General features: G+C 36.1%; 1 long non-coding RNA gene across 1 annotated transcript; it reads right to left on the reverse strand.

The window, feature by feature from the left end:
* Positions 1–419: 419 nt before the first annotated feature.
* On the reverse strand, positions 420–2391 carry LOC127847738 (uncharacterized). Its single transcript, XR_008034149.1, has 3 exons — positions 2360–2391; positions 1115–1265; positions 420–581 (listed from the first exon to the last, which is right to left on the reverse strand). It is a non-coding gene; the product is annotated as an uncharacterized LOC127847738 (long non-coding RNA).
* Between the last annotated feature and the right edge of the window lie 4681 nt (positions 2392–7072).

Below are 7072 nucleotides of genomic sequence, written 5' to 3' on the forward strand. Positions count from 1 at the left end.
ATGAAAAAACTTAAAGTTGAACAAATTGTTGTTTATTTAATACAATTTGTCAAAACATTCTACAATGATACATAGTTATTAAGGAAGCAAAACAGGGGTATTAATGGTCATGGACTCATAATGGCCAACCAAGAACATTGTTTAGTTTGACACAGGGACGATCAACTCACCTCGGCAACTGAACAGTCACCAATCTTGAGTCCACGAGATAGTCTTTCCCTCAGCTGTCTCTCACAGATGTTCACCTGCAATGATTTTACCCTCATTTTCAAACAATTTCAAGGCGTATTTTTTGTTATTTTGTTTTTGTTATATTTTTTTTAAAGAAATGTAAGAACAAGCATTTTAGAGATTTCTGCAAGTACTGGATCAACACAAAAAACTATCACAAAATATTTTTTTAAATAACTTCTCTGATACACAAGTTTCCTATTGAGGGCAAACTGCTCATGGAAATTCTTGGTCTCCTCCTTTTTCAGCCACTCACTGTTGTCGTCTGGGTGGGACGTCTTTGTGGCAAGCCGAGACTGCCACTCAGAGAAATCCCACTTGTGGCCCTTGTACACATCTTCCATGAAATCCTGTCATTAGGAATGTGATTAACAATCTGTGTAAAGTAACAAGTTGTAATCAACATGCCAATTTTTTATTTACATAACAGTACTGTAAAGTTGAAATCGGAAACAATTTAAATTGTGTATGCATTAGCTTGAATCAAACTGGAAATGTACTATATAGTTTTTCTTAATTATAATACAATATTAATTCTCAACGATTATATGTTAAATAGCACTAAATTATACAGGACAGATGTATTCATCCACAATTAACACAAGCTTAATTCTAACAGGGATTGCTCAGATTTTCAGTTTTATATAGGTGTGCATGTTACATTTTCCAGTTCTAAAGTAATAATATAAGAATAAAACAATAATATAAGAGTTTGGGGTTGCTAAGCAGAACTGCCAAATTCAATTTCAATAAATATTGCACTCAGATAATATGGGAGTGATTCTCATGATCAATCAAACGTATGACCTTCCACTTTGTTGTGGGGGTATAACAAATTAAACTGGGAAAATGAATCTTAAACAGAAATGCTACTAGTACATACATTCATTTCTTGCTTGAAAACCTCTTCATTGCAAGTCAGTCTCAATCCTTCATGAATGAAGATATTTACCAGATAATGGTACAGACGGACATTTCATGTCATGGCCTCCATTTTACCTTTGATTATATTGTAGTTTGACAACATTTTGAATCTGGAAATGTTATTAAAAAAATATGTATTCATACATATTCTCAGTAAGTATACAATTATGTTCATTATATATTACATGTTTAAGTCAAAATTATATTATTCCAAAACAGTGCATGTGATAAGTCTCACGCTATATAAACTTTTAAATATTTTCGAAGATAAAAAACATTAAAAAAATTAAAATGATCTTTTCAAACTTCAACTATTATCTATCAGTGTGTAACATCTACTGATGTTATCCCAAACACGCCATATATCTGCTATATGTTACTTCTAATATTGGTTTGAGTGTTTTCCAATATTTTCTCACGCTATCTTTCGTAAAAATACCCCCCAAAAACCTTCCCTATACATGTAATATGTTTAGATTTTTCCTTAACAAAATATGATGTAATGGGCATAAAGTTTAATCTGTTTTTAAGGATTGAGTAAGACATTTATTTATGTATAAATGTTTGCATTTACAACTTTCATCAACACTGCAAGTAAATGTGCATAAAAAATGACGCTATATATTTCAAACCATCCACAAGCCATGCCACTTAAAGATTACTAGTTTAAACTTCATTCATATACATGGAATGTAAATGATTAATTAAATTATTTTTTTAATGTATTTATTAGCAATTCTTTATTATCTCCAAATGAAAGCTACACAAAAGACAAAAATGAAATGATACATGTTCACCACTATGTATTGTCTTAAACTAACATCAACTTTTGTCATTAAACTAATGACAAACAGACGTTTATGCTAGCAACCATCCGGAGAGGTAGTCTTTAATACATTGGAAGACGGTTCTTTTATAAGAAATAAAATGATTGCTAACCATCACTAATGCCTGAGTAGGATGCACCCGATATCTGAGCAAAATGTGCCAAAAAATCTAACTGGCGTTTATATTGGAAGACGGAATCACTTGGCTACGCACCCCACCCACTAATTGATTAAAATTTTAGCCGTTTATTCAGTCCGCGTAAGGGTTTCCATAGTCAAAAACTAAAAGTAAATGTTATTAAACTCATTATTTATGTCTTTAAATGCAAAACAAGCAATTTCATTTTAATGTACGTGTGAAAATTGACAAATATTACCAATTGTTTTAACGCCTCTTGACAGCTTTGAGTGTAAACTCAAATGAGGCAAGACAATACGTTGTCAGCAGCAATGCAACGGAAGTGACGCCATATTCAAACATGTTTATAAAGCATGTAGACATGCGATTTTAACAAATATTTGTTTGGCTATTATTATTGTAAAACAAAATAATGAAATGGTTCAATGTATGCACATTATTTCTGTACATGACACATATCTATCGAGCATCGCCATGATATGTTTGATAAGAAAGTTATAAACATAACGAAACCCGATTTGTATAGGGAAAAACTCAATACATTCGCGTAATGGCAGTCGTCATACAGCAATTCAATCTAACACTAGTTGTACACCAAGACAGGCAAACACCAAGTCAATCATTCAATAAGTAAATCAAACACCAATTAAGTTTTGCATCAAGTATACACGAGGTCATCCATACACCACGTAAATCGCTTACCAAATCAGTCATACACCGAGTTAGTCATACACCAAGTGAGACATACATAATATCAGGAATTCATACATAAGTCAATCGTAAAGAAAATCAGTCATACACCGAGTTAGTCATACACAAAGTGAGGCATACATAATATCAGGAAATCACGAATTCAATCATACAATCGTAAACCAAATCAGTCATATACCGAGTGAGTCGAACAACATGAAAGTCGTACAATAAGTAAATCGTTTACCAAAGCAGTCATACACCAAGTGAGTTAAACATCACATCAGTCTGACACCAAGTGAGTAATGCATCAACTCATTCGTACACCAAGTCAATCATTCATCAAATCAGTATTTAATCTAGTCAGTCATACACCAAGTACCCAATACTCAAATTCAGTCATACCCCAAGACAGTCATACATCATAACAGACTTGTACATCAAGTCAGTTATAAGACAATTCAATAAAAAAGCAAAGTCAGAAATGCAAAATTCCACAAGGTCAATCATACAATAAGTCAGTTATACACATAGTCATTTATACAGCCATACACCATTACCATACACTATGTTACATATACACAAAGTCGGTCATACACATTGTCAGTCATACACACAGTAAGTCTTATATTTATAACTTAAGACAGATGTAAACATTGTCAGCCCTATATCAAGTAAGCAATACAGCAAGTAAGTAATTGAAAAATGCAGCTATACACAAAGTCAGTCACTCACCAAGTCAGCCATGCACTAAGTAAGTCATACCAAGGCAGTTATACATTATGAGTAAGTCCTTCATGCGGTAAAGATAGGCATGCACCAAGTCAGCAAAAGTCCAATCAGCCATACACTTATTCAGCCGTACACAAAGTCAGTCATACAGAAAGTCAGTCTTACAACATGCAAATCATACAGCAAGTCATTAAAGTAGCAAAGTTATTCACGCTCTAAGTAAGTCATACATCAAGTCAGCCATACAGAAAGTCATTCAGACAGCAAAAGTCATACCAATGCAGTTATACATTATGATTAAGTCCTTCATGCGGTAAAGATAGGCATGCAACAAGTCAGCAAAAGTCCAATCAGCCATACACTTATTCAGCCGTACACAAAGTCAGTCATACAGAAAGTCAGTCTTACAACATGCAAATCATACAGCAAGTCATTCACGCTCTAAGTAAGTCATACACCAAGTCAGCCATACAGAAAGTCATTCAGACAGCAAAAGTAGTCATACACCAGTTCAGTCATACACTAAGTAAATCATACCAATTCAGTCATGCACCAAGTCAGCCATACATCAAGGCAGTCATACACCAGTTCAGTCACACACTAAGTCAGTCATACACCAAGTAAGTCATACACCAGCTCAGCCACAAACAAGTCAGCCATAACCCAAGTCAGCTATACACCAAGTAAGTCAAAGGTCAAGTCAGTTACACACCAAACCATTCAAACGCGAAATCAGCCATACACCAAGTCAGGCATATGCCAAGTCAGTCATACACCAAGTTAGTCAAACATCAATTCAGCCATACACCAAGTCAGCCATAAACAATGTCAGTCATACACCAAGTCAGTCATGCATCAAATTTAGTTTTACACAAAGTCAGTCATGCTCAGAGTCAGCCATACACAAAGTCAGCCATACACCAGTTCAGTAATACACAAAGTTAGTCATTTCCCAAGTAAGTCATGCACAAAGTCATACATAAACAAAGTCAACCATGCACCAAGTCAATCATACACAAAATAAGCCATACGCAAGTTCAGCAAAGGCAGTCATACAACAAGTCAGGCATACATCAAGTCAGTCATACACAAACACATTCATAAAACAAGTCAGTCACACACAAGCTCAGCCATACATCAAGTCAGCCCTACACCATGTCAGCCAAATACCAGTTCAGCCATTCACGAGTTCAGCTAAACATCACGTTAGTCATACACCAATTCAGTTATACAGCAAGTTAGTCACATCCTTAGTCAGTAACACACGAAGTCAACCATACACCAAAACAGCCATATACCAAGTCAGCCATGCACCAAGTAAGTCATACACCAAGTCAACCATACACCAAGACAGCCATATACCAAGTAAATCATGCACCAAGTAAGTCATACACCAAGTCAACCATACGCCAAGACAGCCATGTACCAAGTCAGTCATGAACCAAGTAAGTCATACACCAAGTCAACCATATACCATGTCAGGCATGCACCAAGTAAGTCATACGCCAAGTCAACCATACACCAAAACAGCCATATACCATGTCAGTCATGCACCAGGTAAGTCATACACCAAGTCAACTATACACCAAGATAGCCATATACTAAGTCAGTCATGCACCAAGTAAGTCATACACCAAGTCAGCCATACACCAAGACAGCCATATACCAAGTCAGTCATGCACCAAGTAAGTCATACACCAAGTAAGTCATACACAAAGTCAACCATACACCAAGACAGCCATATACCAAGTCAGTCATGCACCAAGTAAATCATACACCAAGTCAACCATACGCCAAGACAGTCATGTACCAAGTCAGTCATGCACCAAGTAAGTCATACAACAAGTTAACAATATACCATGTCAGGCATGCACCAAGTAAGTCATACACCAAGTCAACCACACACCAAAACAGCCATATACCAAGTCAGTCATGCACCAAGTAAGTCATACACCAAGTCAACCATACGCCAAGACAGCCATGTACCAAGTCAGTCATGCACCAAAGTAAGTAATACACCAAGTCAACCATATACCATGTCAGGCATGCACCAAGTAAGTCATACACCAAGTCAACCATACACCAAAACCGCCATATACCAAGTCAGTTATGCAACAAGTAAGTCATACACCAAGAGAGCCATATACCAAGTCAGTCATGCACCAAGTAAGTCATTCACCGAGTCAACTATACACCAAGACAGCCAAGTCAGTCATGCACCAAGTAAGTCATACACCAAGTCAACCATACACCAAGACAGCCATGGACCAAGTCAGTCATGCACCAAGTAAATCATACACCAAGTCAACCATATACCATGTCAGGCATGCACCAAGTAAGTCATACACCAAGTCAACCATACACCAAAACAGCCATATACCATGCCAGTCATGCACCAAGTAAATCATACACCAAGTCAACCATACACCAAGACAGCCATATACCAAGTCAGTCATGCACCAAGTAAGTCATACACCAAGTCAGCCATACACCAAGACAGCCATATACCAAGTCAGTCATGCACCAAGTCAACCATACACCAAGACAGCCATATGCCATGTCAGTCATGCACCACATACTAGTAAGCCATACACTAACTCAGTCATAAAGCCAGTCAGTCACACGATAAGTCAGTCATATTCCAAGCCATTCATATACTAGTTCACTCATGGACCAAGTCAGTCATACACAAAGTCGTGCATTTAGCAGAATTAGTAACACCAATGCAGTCAAACACCAACTAAGATATGCACCATGTAAGTCATTGAGCAATGTCAATGCAGCACATAAGATTTATCTGTCAAACACCAAGTCAGCCATACATAAAATCAGTCGAACTCCTAGTCGTGCGTAAAGTATTTCAGATATATACAGTACACCAAGTCAACCATACACAAGTCAGACATACATCAAGTGGGTTATTTACCATGTCAGTCATACATATATTCAGTCATACATTAAATAAGACACAAAGTATGATGTACAGAAAGTCAGACATAAACCAAGTCAGTCTACAGCCACTACAGTAATACACCATGTCTGTTCATCAGCAAGTCAGCCATACAAAATAGCGTTCATACAAAGGCAGTCGTTAACAAATTCAGTCATACATACAACATAGTACACTAAATAAATCATACAATTAATTGCCATTTGTCAAGACAGTTGTACACAAACTCAATCATACACATATTCAAGCATGTACCAAATGTCATACACCAAATAAATACTACACAATGTCAGTCATATAACAAGTCACTCGTCAGAAAAAAATCGTTGATTGAAATATATTTAGACTGTTAGCGTTATGCATACAATCAACCAATATTAAAGTTTGGGAAAAAAACGACAAAAATAGCATTAAACATATATTTAATCAGATTACAATGTCACACTAAAATATAATTGGCATGCATATCGTCAGTAAAACAATTATATTAACGCATTTTACACACTGCCATGCACTGATGCACAATTGTCAATTGACAACATTTAATGTATTTTATTTGAAATATATATTTAGATCTAT

Source organism: Dreissena polymorpha, chromosome 10 (genome assembly GCF_020536995.1).
Source record: "Dreissena polymorpha isolate Duluth1 chromosome 10, UMN_Dpol_1.0, whole genome shotgun sequence".
Taxonomy (NCBI): Eukaryota; Metazoa; Mollusca; class Bivalvia; order Myida; family Dreissenidae; genus Dreissena; species Dreissena polymorpha.